Source organism: Miscanthus floridulus, chromosome 17 (assembly GCF_019320115.1).
Source record: "Miscanthus floridulus cultivar M001 chromosome 17, ASM1932011v1, whole genome shotgun sequence".
Taxonomy (NCBI): domain Eukaryota; kingdom Viridiplantae; phylum Streptophyta; class Magnoliopsida; order Poales; family Poaceae; genus Miscanthus; species Miscanthus floridulus.
In genome coordinates, this window is record NC_089596.1 from 5,634,041 (window position 1) to 5,651,511 (window position 17,471).

The 17,471-nt window shown below is 52.7% G+C and overlaps 1 pseudogene; it reads right to left on the reverse strand.

Annotated features, from left to right (window-relative positions):
- Positions 1-713: 713 nt before the first annotated feature.
- Positions 714-17,141, reverse strand: LOC136515130 (subtilisin-like protease 4; annotated as a pseudogene).
- Positions 17,142-17,471: the final 330 nt, after the last annotated feature.

Genomic DNA, 17,471 nt, shown 5'->3' on the forward strand with positions numbered 1-17,471 from the left:
CCTTCAAACTTATATGGCACTTCAATCTAGACTGTAGTAACAAAAGAAATTTCCAGTGTGTGGATGTAGTGGGAATACTTTCAGAGTGCATTCCTAGCACAAAACCAACACCTACCCGTATGTTTCAAGAAATTCAGTACATTGCTGTTTCTTCCAATAGATTCAAGTATTAAGGTGTTCTTTTATTCCTGACTGCAGAAGCCATTGATCATTCTATGCTACAACACATACTCCAAATAGTGCACAATATAGGAAAAAAAGTGGTTGCAGAATCAGTATGCACTTTGTTGTAAGAAAAAAAACAGTTGCAGATTCAGTATACACCTCGATTGTATCCACCAGGAACTATAAAATTTAGAGTTAAATGCACCAGAGGTCCATTAACTTATGAGGAAGTTTCGGTTAGATCCATCAACTTCGAAAGTGGTTTTTTGGGTTTATAAACTTTGTACGCCGTATCACCTAGGTCCATTCCTCTCCACGTTGGCTTATCGTGCTGATGTGGCATGATGCCGTGGCCATGCAGGCCAGCCGCAGGCAAGCGGGCGCGCGAACAGAAGCCGGTGGACGGCGCCGCGCCACCCCACTTTGGAAGTTTTTATCTCTCCAACCAGGCCGAATTAGACTTTGGCACTTTAAGCAAAATTGGAGATCTCGCGTAGCTCTACAACATTTGTTACTACCTCTTGTGCCAAAACTAAACGGATTCAGAGTTAAGAGGGGACAAAGATTGATGTTTCCGTGAATTTTTGCGGTAGTATTGCATGAATACAGAGCCCGGCCTCAGGGATGACGGCGGCTGTGGCTGCGACCTGCTGCAGCTGGTCCTCTCCTCCATGGCCAGCCACCGGCGCAACTCCAACAGCTTCCTCCGGCGCTCCTGTGCTCTGCCGCGTCCACATCGCCATCGCCGGGTACGTGATGGCCTTCAGCTTGGCGCAGGCGATGCGGCGCCCCGTTATCTCCTTCACGCCGTCGTCCCCGATGCCCAGGCCGCAGAGGTAGGCGACGTACTCGCCGGAGCCGAGGTCGTACACCAGCCCCAGGTCGACGGCGCGGGACGGGTTCACGTACCCGGCGCCCATGCTGTAGAAGCTCGCCCGCCGGTACTGCTCGTCCTTGATCGGCACGCCCGCGTGGTCCGCCGTGTTCGACGAAGTCATGATCGCCGACTTGATCGCCGCAGGGGACCAGCTCGGGTGCAGGCTCTTGATGATGGCCGCGATGCCGCTCAGGTGCGGCGTCGACATCGACGTCCCGGACTCAAGGTCAGGCTCACGTCGTCCGCGAACTGCAGGTGCATCTCGCTGGGCGCCCATGCCGCCAGGATGTTCATGCCGGGACCGGTGATGTCCGGCTTCAGGATGCCCGGGCTCGCCTTGTTCGGCCCACGCGATGAGAAGAAGGCCACGGACGGCGCCGGGGAAGAGCCCATCACCGTGCCCCGGAACGTGACGGTCGCCGTGGGCTTGGGCGTCGACTTGACGTACGCCGCGATCTTCGACCCTGCGGCGTAGCTCACGTGCGACGCCGGCAGAACGTGCGCGTCGGCGAAGGTGGTGTACCCCTCCGCCGCCTTGTTCATCAGGATCATGCTGACGCCGCCGTACGCGGACACCATCTGCCCCTGCTCGATGTGCTCGGTGATGGAGCGGCTCTCGCACAGCACCACCTTGCCCCTCACCTCGGCCTCCACCAGCGTGCTGCAGTCGCGGGCCTCCGGATTGCCATTGCGGCCCGGAAAGAAGAGCGGCAGCGGGCGCCCCGCGGTGTTGTTTCGAGGCTGGAACAGCGACTCGCCGTCGAACTCCTGCCCGTTGCCGAGCCTCACCGTGGTGCGTATCGTGCGGTCCATGGTGCCCGCCGCGACCGTCAGCATCCACGGCGCGCCATTGGTGATGGATCCCGCGGTGGGGCCGTCGTTGCTGGCCGCGGTGCTGACGAAGATGCCGTGCTCCATGGCCTTGAACGTGGCGATGGCGATGAGGTCGTAGTTGAACTGAGCGCCGTCCATGACGCTGATGGAGAAGGAGAGCACGTCCACGCTGTCCTTGACGGCGGCGTCCAGCCCGGCGACGATGTCCATGATGGAGCACCGGCTCCGCGTGCACACCTTGTAGATGGCCAGGTGCGCGTGCGGCGCCATCCCGGATGCTGTGCCGTGCGCGTTGCCGCGCACATCGACGTTCTGCACGAAGTTGCCCGCCGCCATGCTGGCCGTGTGCGTGACGTGGCCTGCGTCGTCCACGGGCGGCGCCGTGTTGTTGATGGCCGCGCTCCCGAACGCACACGCGCCGATGACCTTGTTGCTGCACCCGCCGGCGGCGATCGACCTGAACTGGCAGGTGCCCTTCCACTTCTTGGGCGGCGGCGGCAGCCCGGTGTCGTTGAAGGACGGGTGGCTGGGCAGGATGCCGGTGTCAAGGAGCCCAATCACCACGCCGTGGCCTATCGACGAAATATGGTCGGCAGTCCACCTAGGGGTATGCCCAAGGTAGTTGATTATCGGCAGACAGATGCGCAAGCCACAAACAAGACGGTGACGCAAGACGGACACGAGGTTTTATCCAGGTTCGGCCGCCAAGAAGGCGTAATACCTACGTCCTGTGTCTGATTTGTATTGTTGTATGTCAATGAGAGATGTTTTTTAGAGGGATCTCCTGCCCGCCTTATATAGTCCGGGGGGCAGGGTTACAGATCTGGAAACTAATCCTAGTCAGTTACAATTGCCATATATGGCCGGATAAGGATTCCTATTTTAACCGACCAGGATCCTGCTTGATCGCCAAATCTGCCTTGACTCCTTGCACGGGACTCCAACCTGGTTGGTCGGGCCGCACGTCGTCTTTCGGATGGACCGGACCCATCGATCCGGGCCGGCCCAAGCTTAGCCGTAAGGGTATGGGGGTTAATACCCCCACAGCTAGTCCCCGAGCACCATGTGTTATGCTGCGACACGCCATTTCGACCTTCTCCGACAAGTAAGGCTCGAGTCCTTGACATCTCTTGACCACCGTCGTCGCCGAAGAAAATAGGTTGTCCGAAGAATGTATGGTGCTCTTAAGAAAAAAGAAAAAGATTTCCATCCCAGGAAGTGTGCCCACTTGTATTTCTAAAAAGAAATGTAAGTGCGTCTTGAAGCGTAGCAGCTTTGATCATCAGAGGCATAGTGGTCGAAAAACAAGCACATTCACCGCAAGGTGAAGTGTGCCCACTTAGTCCCCGAGCCTAGTAGTAGGTGACGTAGGCACGTGGTGCCAGGGTCTAAAAAGAATTCCTAGTTAAGTTGAGAACCCAATCGTCATACAGGCGATACGAGATGCACCGGCAGGTGCATCGTACCGATGTAGTCCCCGAGCTTACTGGAAGGCGAAGTATGAGCCTTGTAGCAAGGTCTAAATAAATGTCTCTCAACTGTATGTGAGTACAAATCACATGTAGCCAAGGAGAACGATTCTCCGAGCAGTGGTCGGGACAGTCCCCGAGCACGATAGTAATCCTTACAATTATTCAAAGCATAGGGGTCGATTAAAACACATTCACCTCAAGGTGAAGTGTGCCTACTTAGTCCCCGAGCCTGGTAGTAGGTGACGCAGGCACGTGGTGCCAGGGTCTAAAAAAGAATTTCCACCGAATTTAAAAATCCAATCGTTGTACAGGCGATACGAAATGCATCGGCAGGTGCATCGTACCGATGTAGTCCCCGAGCTTGCTGGAAGGCGAAGTATGAGCCTTGTAACAAGGTCTAAATAAATGTCTCTCAACTGTATGTGAGTACAAATCACATGTAGCCGAGGAGAATGATTCTCCGAACACGATAGTGGTCGGAGCAGTCCCCGAGCACGTTAGTGGTCGGAGCAGTCCCCGAGCACTTCAGTGGTCTGGGCGGTCCGCGAGCACGGCAGTGGTCTGGGCAGTCCGCGAGCACGGCAGTGGTCTGGGCGGTCCCCGAGCACAGTAGTGGTCTGGGCGGTCCCCGAGCACAACAGTGGTCTGGGCAGTCCTCGAGCATGGCAGTGGTCTGGGCGTCCCAGAGCATGGCAGTGGTCTGGGCGGTCCCAGAGCATTGTAAGAGTCTGATCCATCCTTGAGCGCAAAAACAGGCATCGAAAACGCGAACGCCATTGATGTATTTATTCGTTGTATTTATTTATCTCCATTCTCTACCAAGTCCAGTCTGTCACGCCTGGTCAAAAAAGCAAATTGGTATAGTACGTCATTCTGTCTTCTTACTCTTTTCTGGCAAACAGTCGCTTGGCACCTGTATGGAGGTGCGTCAGTGTGGGCCCTCTTACACTATCAACGAATAGGCGCGTACACTGGTAATGAAGGACCGCGTTTATTAGCGTAGATCTCGAGGTTGTGTGAACAACCGTCTGCGGCGTGTGCGCACGTCTCCCAATAATCTCGGGCGGACGAAACGACGGAGCTCTTTGTTTTATATAATGTAGATCTGGTAAGTTACTCACACCGTTCCCCATTGTCATTCGCCGCCGCAACCTTCTTCTTCCTCCTGCCAAACCCTATTCCTCCGAAAATCATCGCCAATCCCTTTGCCATCGCATCCACCCCCTTAGTAAGGACAGACTAATGGCGAAGAAAGACGCCCAGAAGAAAGGCGGAGTCATGGCGAAGGAATGGTGGAAGTCACGGAGCAATGAGCAGACCATCGAGGACCTCGTCGCCATGGGAGTGCTCCACAACAAGGCACTCGCGGGATGGCATTCGCCGAAAGGAGAAAGCTTCCCCGATCCACAACCAGGTGAGATTGTGGTTTTCGAAGACTTCTTCAAACGAGGTTTCGGGATTCCAGTGCACCCTTTCCTTCAGGGTCTCTACTTGTATTACGAGATTGGGATTTACAATCTGCATCCCAACTCAATTCTTCTTGTCTCCACCTTCATCCATCTCTGTGAGTCTTATGGTGGCTTCCAGCCCCATTTTGACCTCTTTCGCCACCTGTTCTGTCTGTGGAAGAAAGAGAGCGGTGGCTCGAAGATAGCCGGAGGTGTCTGCCTGAATCTGCGCGACGGCATGAAAGCACAATACTTGCATTGCCCTTGGAACACCTCGCTGGATGAGTGGTACAAGAAGTGGTTCTACATCCGTGAAGAGCCGAACACCATCACCCTGTGTGACGTGGGGCTGATTCCGGAGAAGAATAGCTGGACAGAGAAGCCCGAGAACCTAGAGCAAATCGCCGAACTGCTCGGGATGATCCCGTGGGGAAAGCTAGATGGCCCAAGTGTGGTCGGAAACTTCATCAGCCGAAGGATCCATCCCTGCTAGAAGAGGGTTCATCCAGGCTTCGAGTACCAGGGGAGCGCAGATCCGACAAGGACCAGGAAAGAGCTGCTCGACAAGATGGAAATCAAGGCCAGGATTGGGGAGCTATTCAACCTGGCCGACCCCAATTATGTCAGGCTGAACGACATCGAGCACGCCTTCAAGCTGGCTCGACCTCCCCCAAAGGTAAATGATGCCTCCTTTTAACTGTAGAGTCATGTTGTAACAAGAAATTGACTGTTGTCCCCGCTTTGTGTCTCAGTGTAATGGTCGTGACCGGGCAGCAGTGTTCGTGTCGCCTCCCCCCAGTGTGGATTGGCCGCAAGCTGCTGGCCCAGCCGCCTAGACCAGCGCCAGGACCGACGACGTCCACTGGGCGGCACTCGAGACTATGGAGGACGCATCGACTAGAGCCGCTGGCAAGCGTCCGGCTGCCAGCAAACGACGCCAAGCCATCTTCCCCCTGTCGGACGACGAAGCAGAGGATGGGGACATCTTCCGGCTCATCCCTCGAAAGAGGAGAAGACAGATGGGGTCGACGGAGTAGGGTGGCTCCTCTGTGCCAGCAGTGGTCGCATCACCAACCACTGCAACATAGAGGACAAGCGAGGGAAACGTCGAGCATCAAACCCCGACACCTGTACCGGAGGTGGAAAGAGTCCCGGTGGAACCTGTCGAGCACGCGGAGCAGGGGCGGTCGAGGAGATGCTCCTTCGCCACATCATTCCGCAAATCGAAGCTGTAAGTATCTATATCTTTGATGTAAGCTTGTAATTTGCATTGGATACTATTATCTTCTGAACTTGTCTCTGATATATTAGGTCGGCGTCCACCGAGAACCCCGACCAGCTAGCTGGGTGTGGCACAACTTCACCAGCAATGGTGGGACAAACTGCCCAGCAGCCAGCCGTGGAGGAGCCTGTAGTAGGAACTCCGCCGAGACCTCAGCAGGCGGACGACCAGACGTCAGTCCCCGAGCGGCTGGTCGAGAAGACAGCCAAGGAGAGTACAAGTGCTCTGAGCACAGACCCTGCTAAGGCGGATACCTTGGCGCCAAGGGAACCGGATCTAGCCGAGGAGTAGCAGCCAGAAGTGGCACAGAGCACTCATGCCGACGTGACAGCTCGTGGAAAAGCCATGGTGGTCGTGGAGTCTGCAGACTCCAGACCAGCGCCGCCCCCAGAACAGGAGGCTGAAGAGGAAGAAGTAGAAGAGGTCCTAGGCCGTCCCCAAGATAGGCGACAACATGTATATGTGTCGCGCTGGCGGAACGACGAATGGGTTATGCATGAAGAAATCCCAGAGGTTGAAGAGACCCTAAGAGTCGAACGGGCGGCCAAGCGTCTGGTGATAGAAGTCCAGGTATGTTTGGCTTGTCTCCTTGACCCTGTTATGTAGTCGAACTGCCTGACTTAGCATGTCTGTATGCAGGACTTGATGAAAACCGCAAAATACCGAAAGAGGTGCTTCGACCAGATTGAAGGGATCACGGCGACAAATAAAGAACTGGCGGCCGAAGTGGAACGCTTGCGGCGCCAACTTGAAGCCGCCGACCAGGAGAGGACAGAGCGAGAAGCATAGAACCAAAACCTGGTCGGCCAGCTCAATAACAAAGAGCGGGAGAAAACAAGTAAATTTTCATCATATCATAGCAAGTGCAAGACTTGTGTTGTTGTATTTTTGGTAGTAACAACTGTAATGCAGGTTTAGAAGCTGAAGTGACCCACCTCCAAGGGGAAAATAGCCGTGTGACCGCAGAGTGTGGTCGCCTGAAGGAGGACAACGAGAAACTGGCACGCAGCCAGTCTCAACTCCAAGACCACACCATCAAAATGAAGGAGGAGCTAAAAAGTAAGTATTCTAGATCACCTTTCTCATTCTGTTGCCCACCTTGCCTTGTCGTGTCATTACATTTGATGTATTGTACTGTGTTCAGTTTTGAAAGTCAATGCCAAGAGGCACCTAGAGGTCGTGATCAAGGAGCGTGACGACTGGAAAGCACGATGCCTCAAGGCCACCGAGCAGCGGGACACGTGGAAGAACCGGTGCCAAGAAGTGGCAACTAGCATTGTGCCCGTCCTCGACCTTATCGACCCGGCGCTCATAGAGGAAGAGCCGAGGACACCCCAGCTTGGACTGGTCGAGAGATGCAGACAAGCGTGGGGATGGTTCCAAGAGTTCGTGAAGGAGGTGGGTGAGTACACGGGTGCTCATGTACTAAGTATGGTGCGTGCCCACTACCCCCTGATCGATCTCAAGCGCCTGGAGGCTGGGTACCCGAAGGAGGTAGACCCAGACAAGGCAGAGGAGCTTCGGACGACCCAGCTAGACTTGTCGTCAAAGATAATTGGTGACATTAACCTGTGTGGAGGTGGGACAGCACCTGTACAGGGTATGCCATCGACAAGTCAGCTGGAAATGCCATTAGCTGCAAGCCAACCAACGAAGCCTACGGTCTCGACCAGCCAGGCACCGGCGGGGCCATCCCCTTTAGCTCGACTAGCACAAGAGTCCCCGAGACTCGAGTAGGGTATCGGAAGCGGCGAGCAGTAAGTGCCATGCGCCCCGACCAGCCAATGTAATAGGCTTAGAGCTGTAGAAGGAGGACATAGTTGTGTTATTATGAACTTGAGCCTCTTCAGGCAAGCTTGTAATAACGTAACTGTATATTATTATAAGCTTGTTTGCTTTGTATAAAGCGTGTTTAAGCTTGATACTTTATGTTGGTGTAACTAAGTAAGAACGTGTTTAATGTTCTATTTAGTTGTACCATCGTGCTCAACACATCATCCCGAAAAGTTTGTGCGGCCCTAGTTTTTCCATGTGGTCAGAGTGTGAGGTCCGGTGACCTGTGCACACGTAGACGCGGACAAGTTAAACCAAGGGGGACCTGCCGATCACCCGTAACATAGAGAGCGGATCCCATGCACGTATTGGGAGGAACCGGAGACAGGGCCTGCTCCGAAAACTGTAGAAGGAGTGGTGGTCGGCTTTTATTGGCTAAGTTAGAATAACCATAAAACTCGAAGTGACACATTAGAGTGGTCAGAGAAATCATAATTGCTTTATTGAATTAAATCGAAAGTACAAGAGGAGTACATATCTCAGTAGTTAAGCATAGAAACGTCTAAGCTTGTCGATGTGCCACGAGTTTGGTACGTCCGTACCATCCAGGTGAGCTAACCTGTAAGACGTTGGTCGTGTGACTTCCTTGATCATGAAGGGTCCCTCCCATGGGGTTGCGAGTTTGTGTACACCAGCCTGGTTCGTCTTCCACTTCAAGACCAAATCCCCGACCACGAAGAAACGCTCTTTAATGTTCTTGTTGTGGTACCTGCGCAAAACAGCAAGATATTTGGCCGTACGTACACAAGAATCGAGCCTTTTCTCTTCTGCGCTGTTCACTTCTAGTTCCCGTACTTCATTGACCTTGCCCTCGTCGAAGTTCTCTACCCGTGCTGATCTGAAAGCTATATCTGGTGGGAGGACTGCCTCAGCGCCGTAAACCATAAAGTATGGTGAGACACTGGTGTTACGACTAGGCTAAGTTCGGAGGCCCCAGACCACGGCTGGTAACTCCTTGAGCCATCTTCTGGGAGCTTTGTTGTTTTCTCTGTACATCCTCTTCTTTAGTGCGTTCAATATCATGCCATTTGCCCACTCGACTTGTCCATTAGCTCTAGGGTACGCCACTGAGACGTATTTTACTACTATGCTCCTTTCATCGCAGAAGTCCCAAAAAGCGTTCCTGGTGAACTGAGTACCCAGATCGGTGATGATGCTATTGGGGACACCGAAACGGTGGATGACCTGGTCGAGGAACGTGACAGCCTTCTCTGAGGATGCCTGTACCAGAGGCATGTATTCTATCCACTTAGAAAATTTGTCAATCAGCACGAAAACGCATGTAAATTTCCCAGGAGCCGGTTTGAAAGGCCCGGTCATATCCAGTCCCCAGCATGCGAAGGGCCAACAGGCTGGAATCGTCTAGATCTCATGTGCTGGTACGTGGATTCTCTTGGCGAAGAACTGACAACCCTCACAGTGGCGAACTAGCTTCTCTGCGTCGGCTACTGCTGACGGCCAATAGAACCCTGCTCGGAAAGCCTTACCGACCAGTGTTCTTGAGGCCGCGTGGTTGCCGCAGGAGCCAGAGTGGATTTGGTCCAGGAGATGTTCACCTTCCTCCTGGGTTATACACTTCATCAAGATTTCCTCCTTTGCGTTTTTGCGCCATAACTTACCATCGACAAGCAAATACTGCTTACTGCGACGCATCAGGCGCTCGATTTCTGTTCGATTAGTATAACCGCTGCCATCTATTAAGTATTTGATGAAAGGTGTTCTCCAGTCTGGCTCATGAGTGGTCGGAGGCGGCTCGGTTGTGCTCGGTGCCGGAACCGCAGCCACCAATTGCTGGTCTGGAGCTTTGTCGACCGTGGAATCTTCCTCTTCGATAGAAGGCGTGAGCAGTTCTTGGACGAATACGCCATGTGGGATTTTGGCTCGGGATGATCCTAACTTTGACAGCGCATCCGCTGCTTGGTTCTTGTCCTGGACCACGTGTATGTACTCGATGCCATAGAACCTGCCTTCCAGCTTTCTTATCGATTTGTAGTATGCGTCCATTTTTTCGCTGGTCGTGTCCCAGTCCTTCTTGAGTTGGTTGATGACCAGAGCTGAGTCTCCGTAGACATAGAGATGTTTAACACCAAGCTCAACTGCAATGCGTAAACCATGCAGGCATGCTTCATATTTGGTGGCGTTATTAGATGCCGGGAAGTAAATCCTAAGGACGTACCGGAGCTGCTCCTTAGATGGTGATATGAAAAGAACCCCTGCTCCCGCACCGTCAATGTTGAGAGAGCCGTCAAAGTACATCGTCCAATATTCGTCGGATCCCGGAGAGGCAGGCGTGCTTAAGTCTGTCCACTCGACGATGAAATCGACGAGTGCCTGAGACTTGATTGTAGTACGGCTTGCAAATTCTAAGGAGAAGGGGCATAGCTCCATTGCCCATTTGACGATGCGCCCGTTCGCATCCTTATTGCGAATGATGTCCCCCAAAGGGTACTCGGTCATGACCACCACACGATATCCGTCAAAGTAATGTCTCAACTTTCGGGATGTTATCAATATGGCGTAGAGCAATTTCTGAATCTGTGGCTACCTGGTCTTAGATTCGTTGAGTACCTCACTGATGAAATAAATTGGCCATTGTACCTTATAGGCGTGGCCCGGCTCTTCGCGCTCGACCACCATGGTAGTGGAGACCACCCGATTGGTTGCCGCAATGTAAAGTAGGAGAGTTTCGTCTTCTCTGGGAGCAGTAAGGACTGGAGGTGACGTGAGGTATTGTTTCAGCTGCGTGGAGGCAGCGTCTGCTTCCTCCGACCACTCGAACTTCTCGGATGCTTTGAGCAGCTTGAAGAATTGTAGTCCTTTTTCTCCTAATCTTGATATGAAACGGCTTAGAGCAGCCATACATCCGGTAAGCTTCTGGACATCCTTCACCTTTTTGGGGGGCTTCATGTCTAAGACAGCTTTGACTTTCTCCGGATTAGGGCGTATGCCGTCGTAACTGACGACGTTGCCTAGCAATATACCAGAAAGAACACCAAAGATGCACTTCTTTGGGTTTAACTTCCATTGGAATGTATTGAGGGCCGTGAAGGTACGTTTTAGGTTGTCAACAAGGGTATGTGCTTCCTTGGTTTTGACAACTACATCATCCACATAGGCCTCTACTAGGTCATCTTTTATCTCGTCTGCGAGGCAGGCCTGAATGGCGCGTTGGTATGTAGCCCCGGTGTTCTTGAGCCCGAACGACATAGTCGTGTAGCAGTAGGCGCCGAAAGGCGTGATGAAAGACGTCTTGATCTGATCGTCCTTTTTGAGAGCGATCTGGTGATAACCAGAGTAGCAATCGAGAAAGGAAAGGAGCTCACAACCGGCGGTTGAATCTACGACCTCGTCTATGCAAGGTAAGCCGAAGGGGTCCTTAGGGCAGTGTTTGTTGAGATCAGTGTAATCAACGCACATTCTCCATTCATTATTCTTTTTGCGTACAAGAACTGGGTTGGCTAACCATTCCGGATGATACACTTCTTTGATAAATCCGGCTGCCAAAAGCCGTGTCACTTCTACCCTAATCGCCTCCTTTTTGTCGCGAGCGAACCGTCGTAGCTTCTGCTTGATAGGTTTGGCCTTGCTGTTGACATTTAAGGAGTGCTCGATCAAGTTCCGAGGTACACCAGGCATGTCGGTAGGTTTCCATGCGAATACATCCACGTTGCTCCTCAAGAACCCGACGAGCGCGTCTTCCTATTTGGGATCCAGGTTGGCCCCGATAAGGGCCGTTTTGCTGGAGTCGCCGTCGACCAGCTGGATCACCTTGTGCTCTTTTGACTTGATGTTCTTGCGTGGAGTCTTGAGGTCTGGGATCTCCAGGTGGTCGGCTAAGGTCTTTTTAGCGTCGAGCATGGTCTCAGCCATGCGAATAGAGAGGTCGTGGGCCTCTGCTATTTTGAAGCTGTCGTCCTCGCAGGTATAAGCTGTGTATACGTTGCCCCTGAGGGTTAGAACTCCTTTCTCGGTAGGCATTTTGAGCACCAGATACCTGTAATGAGGTATGGCCATGAACTTGGTGAGCGACGGTCGACCAAGAATAGCATGATAGGTGCCGTCGAAGTCAGCGACCACGAAGTTGACGTAGTCAGTGCGGAAGTGGTCCGGAGTCCCAAATTGCACAGGTAGCGTGATCTGCCCGAGAGGTGTAGAGCTCTGTCCGGGGAGAACACCCCAGAACTGTGCCTCGTACGGCTTCAGGTCCGCCTAGGCTATTTTTAGGGCGGGCAGACTGTTCTTGAACGGTATATCGATGGAGCTGCCGCCGTCGATAAGTATCCTGTCGAACTGAACCTTGTTGATACAAGGATCGAGGACCAGGGAAAAACACCCTGGCTTAGGTATGGCGGCCCATTGGTCCTTCCTGCTGAAGTAGATTTCACGGTGAGACCACGGAGGGAGCCGCGGATCGGTGAGAAGGTTGTCGGTGTTTGCCACGTTCAAGCAAGCGCGGGCGAGCAGCTTGCGTTCTCGTTTGGTCTCAATGGACACCTTGCCGCCGATGATGGTGTGCACACGATCAGTTGGCTTGACGTATTTATGACGAGGGTCTACATCGTCGTCGTCGTTATCCTCGTTGCGCTGTTCCCCTGCGTCGTTAGGCTTGTCAGACGTATCTGGAACCTATTGACGCGTGTAGATAGTCTTGAGGACGCGACAATTCTCCATGGTATGGTTCGACTTAGGATGGAGCTGGCAGGGCCCCTTCAATGCTTTGGCATAGTCGTCTTCGTAGTTACGACGCCCGCCGCCCTTTTTCACGGTATTGACCTCGCCGTCATCTTCCCAAGCACGCTTGCTCCTGTAATCGTCACGGCGGTTGCGCCGCTGATTACGTTGGTCACGGTGGTCGCGGGAGTCATTGCGCTGGTTGCGGCGGTCAAAATTGTCGTTCCGACCACGATTGCCGCGATAATCGTCGCGGTGCGGAGGGTGGTCGAAGCGTGGAACCCTTGCTGCTTCTTCAACAATTATCTTTTTAGCATCGTCGGCGTCCGCATATTTCTTAGCGGTGGCCAAGAGCGATGTGACTGATTCAGGTCTCTTCCAGAGGAGCTTGTCTCTTAGGGCGTCGTGGAAGCGGAGGCCAGTGACGAAAGCCTCGATTGCCTCGTTGTCGGAGATTGATGAGACCTTGATGCGCATCTCTGAGAAACGCCGAATGCACTCGCGCAGTGGTTTGTCTTTCTGATCTCAGATCCGTTGCAGATCGTACTTGTTGCCTGGTTGTTCACAAGTAGCGATAAAATTGTCGATGAAGGCCTGCTTAAGCTCCTGCCAAGAATCAAAATAGTTCGCCGGCAAGCTAACCAGCCATTGGTGACCTGCATGACCAACAGCGACTGGGAAGTAGTTAGACATGACGTGCTCGTCAGCCATGGCTGATCGGCATGCAGTTTCGTAGAGCATGACCCATAATTGGGGGTTTTCCTTGCCGTCGTACTTCTGAAGTTTCTCGAGCTTGAAATTCTTGGGCCATATGACTTGGCGAAGGTGTGGAGTAAACTGCTTCAGACCCGGCGGGCCGTGGGCAATGTCATATTCCATACGACGATAGCTTTCATGGGATGCACGATCGTTGGCTCTCTGGTTGATGCGAGCGCGCAGGTCACGTCCACCGAGGTAATGGCGGAGATCGTTATTGCCATCGCGGCGATCTCGATTGCCATCTGGATTAGCCCTGCGACCGTGGTTATCACGGCGATTGTCGCGGTTTTTTCGGCGGTTGTCATCTCGAATGTCGTGGCGGTTATCCTCCAGGCGGCGGTTGTCGTCCCGACCACCACCGTTTCCGTCTTGACGGTTGTCTGATGGGTCGTTGTTGTGCGAGCCACGTTGGTTGAGTGGCTGTGAGCGACTTGAGTATTGGCGGCTGTGGCTTGATTCGACTGAAATGGATGGAGCCCGGGCTTGATTCATCATCTCTACGGTTTGAGCCATAGCAGCCGTCAGATAAGCTTGTATGTCGTCGCGAACTGCCTAGGTCTCGGGAGTGTTGGGTAGCCGCTGTATGATCGCCATGGCGACGGCTACGTTGGCGCTTGGAGTCTTGAAGACTTGTTTGTCCCCCACCCTGTCGAAAGCATTGTTGAGGTCACGTGGCTGGACCCTTATGCGTCGTGCCTCCTGGTCTGCTTTAGCTTCGATCTGTCGGCGATTAAACCGGTCAATATTGCGTGCTTCGCGAGCAGTTCTTTCTTGTTCTGTTTCGCCAACTGCTGGCGGCTCGTCATTGCTGACAACATGGATCAAATCCCCTCGTCTTGGCGGGAAAGACCGAAATTGGGGGAAACCCGGGGCGTGGTCTGGGAGATCCAGGTCATATTTGACGCCTTCATCTACGTGATGCTGAAGCTCGGTGTGGACAGATGCATTAGATGCGATGCCAGACGAGGAGCTGGAGTCGCCCTCTCGGACTGTGTGGACGGATCCTTCTTGATAATCTTCAATTCGGACCATGTTGACGAAGTTGTGTGGCTTCGGCTGAGATCAGTGTATAGGACATAGATCCAAGCGGCGTTGTAAGTTATACGCATAGCTGGAGGCAGCGTTTCGTAGGCCGTAGGGCTGGGCCTGGTGTCTCTCCGTCAGGGCTTCGTACTCAGAGAGTTGAAGACCCGTCGCGAAGACTGGACGGCGACGAGCGGAGCGCCCCTCAGGAGTAGATATGACCACGAGATCTGTACCAAGTCGTGTAGGACGACTGGCCCGAGCTGGCCGGGTAGATCTGTTGTGGGAAGCGGTTACCTGCTCATTAGGTTGACTTTGAATCGTACTTACCAGAGCTAGGGTTTCAGCGAGTTTGATGCCGACCCGATCGATGGAATCGAGCAGGTCGGTGTTGTCGATCTGCTTCCCTTTGTAGCGGGGAAGCGGATGACGGGTTATCGGCGTGGCCGAAGACGATGTAGGCGTGGTCGGAGCCAGATGTACCGTGGTCGGAGCCGTATCCGTCGTGGTCGGAGCCGTAGCCGATGCAGGGGAAGTAGTGGTCGGCGCAGACTGAATCCACGCCTTCTCCGTGGTCATGGCGACGAAGTCGTCGGAGCCGGTGGTCCATGTGATCTGCCCGACGGTGAACGTGAGGTCGCTCGGCGTAGCCATGGAGCCAGAGGAGATGACCATCTTGTTTGCTTGGAGAGCAGTACGCACACCCCCTACCTAGCGCGCCACTGTCGATAAAATATGGTCGGCAGTCTACCTAGGGGTATGCCCAAGGTAGTTGATTGTCGGCAGACAGATGCGCAAGCCACAAACAAGACGGTGACGCAAGACGGACACGAGGTTTTATCCAGGTTCGGCCGCCAAGAAGGCGTAATACCTACGTCCTACGTCTGATTTGTATTGCTGTATGTCAATGAGAGATGGTTTTTAGAGGGATCCCCTGCCCGCCTTATATAGTCCGGGGGCAGGGTTACAGATCTGGAAACTAATCCTAGTCAGTTACAATTGCCATATGTGGTCGGATAAGGATTTCTATTTTAACCGATCAGGATCCTGCTTGATCGCCAAATCCGCCTTGACTCCTTGCACGGGACTCCAACCAGGTTGGTCGGGCCGCACGTCGTCTTTCAGATGGACCGGACCCATCGATACGGGCCGGCCCAAGCTTAGCCGTAAGGGTATGGGGGTTAATACCCCCACACGGCCGAATCCGGACCGGCTCCAGAAGCCGTCCTTGACCATGTGGAGGCCGAGGAAGCCCGGCGAGTGGGTGGTCGCCAGCGGCAGGAACTCCTCGGGGTACAGACGATAGGAGCAGGACCAGCAGCAGCAGGTCGCAGCCGCAGCCGCCGTCGTCCCTGAGGCCGCGCTCTGTATTCATGCAATACTACCGCAAAAATACACAGAAAACATCAATCTTTGTCCCCTCTTAACTCCGAATCCGTTTAGTTTTGGCACAAGAGGGAGTAACAAATGTTGTAGAGCTACGCGAGATCTCCAACTTTGCTTAAAGTGTCAAAGTCTAATTCGACCTGGTTGGAGAGATACAAGCTTCCAAAGTGGGATAGCGTGGCGCAGTCCACCGGCTTCTGCTCGCGCGTCCGCTGGCCTGCATGGCCACGGCATCATGCCATGTCAACACGAGAAGCTAACGTGGAGATGAATGGACCTAGGTGATACGGCGTACAAAGTTTATAGACCCAAAAAGTCACTTTCGAAGTTGATGGACCTAACCGAAACTTTCTCATAAGTTAATGGACCTCAGATGCATTTAACTCTAAAATTTATATACACAAAACGCCAGAATTTGGATCTTCGGTATAAATAAACTACAGATAATTGTGAAAATGGTAAAGGTGATTGGTAGCGTTCAGTAAACATGCGAAAGCAAAGCTTGGTCAAGAGAGCTAAATTGAGTTATTTGAAGGAACATATTGGAAGAGGTAAAGGTAGAATCAGCTTTAATTCTGGGCAGAAAGTGTGCGATGATCGAAAGTTGACATGAAAGTGGTTGTAGCACTATACGCGTACACTACTCAAACGGCAGAATCAAAAGTTAGCATGTGGTTCATGTGAAAGAACAGAAACACAAGGTGCACGATTTGCACGAAACTGGAGCAATTATATCCTGAACAAAAAAGGTCACATGGGACCAAATTTTAAAAGAATAGAATGGCAAGCTTTATTTTATAAGCTGTGGCATGCATTCAGCATTCTGTTCCATACAACTACACACCAAATTCCTCTTAGTATGCATCTTTTGACAGTAGGAGCCAAAGTTCTGTACGGTTGAGAAAGAATCTGAAAACAGATGACAAAAAGAGCAACCATACCTGGCAGGCTGCCTGAAGGACACTGACGACCCAGACGGGAACTCATCGGACAACCACCAAGGAGCAAGAGAAATGGATGGCGTTGATAACGTTATATGAAATAAAACAGAACTCTCGGATGATTTACTCATCCTGCTATAGCCTACAGGCTTGATTAAACCTGTAATGATACAACAGGAATTGCAAATAAATAATTGTGGAACAAGGAAGATTATTAGATTGTAGTAGCAAATCTTCTTGTACCTGCTGTGGCGCTGCTCTAGTGTAAGGATTCTTGGGCGCGTTGGTCCGGCACTCCGGCAGCTGTGCCGGAGGTTGTGGTTGGCGCTCGATGTTAGGAGGGCGCAGGACGAGGAGGCACACGCGATGGCGGAAGCGAGACTGCAGGAAGATGGCTTGCACGGGTTCAGTGGGAGCCAAGCAGGCGAGGCGGGTCGCTGGTAGGCGCATCCGCGCGGTAGCGCGACGAATCCTGCTCCCCTCCACCGCCGAGCCCACGAGCGGCGGGCTCCGGGACCGGGAGAGCCACCCTGCTTAGGGCGACGGCATCGAGAAGAGGGAAAATGAAGCAAAATTCATGAGGTTTTTCTAAACTTGTCCAACGATATCAATGTCAAAAATGCATTTTTAGATCTTGTCTGGAATAAGAGGACTTTTTTACTTATTCCTACGTTTTTATTATGAATATAAAATTGAACTGTTTCTATAAAATTTATGTATAAATTTCATAAAATTCGTATAGTCCAAACAATCTCTCAAGTTCTTATAAATTTGCTAATT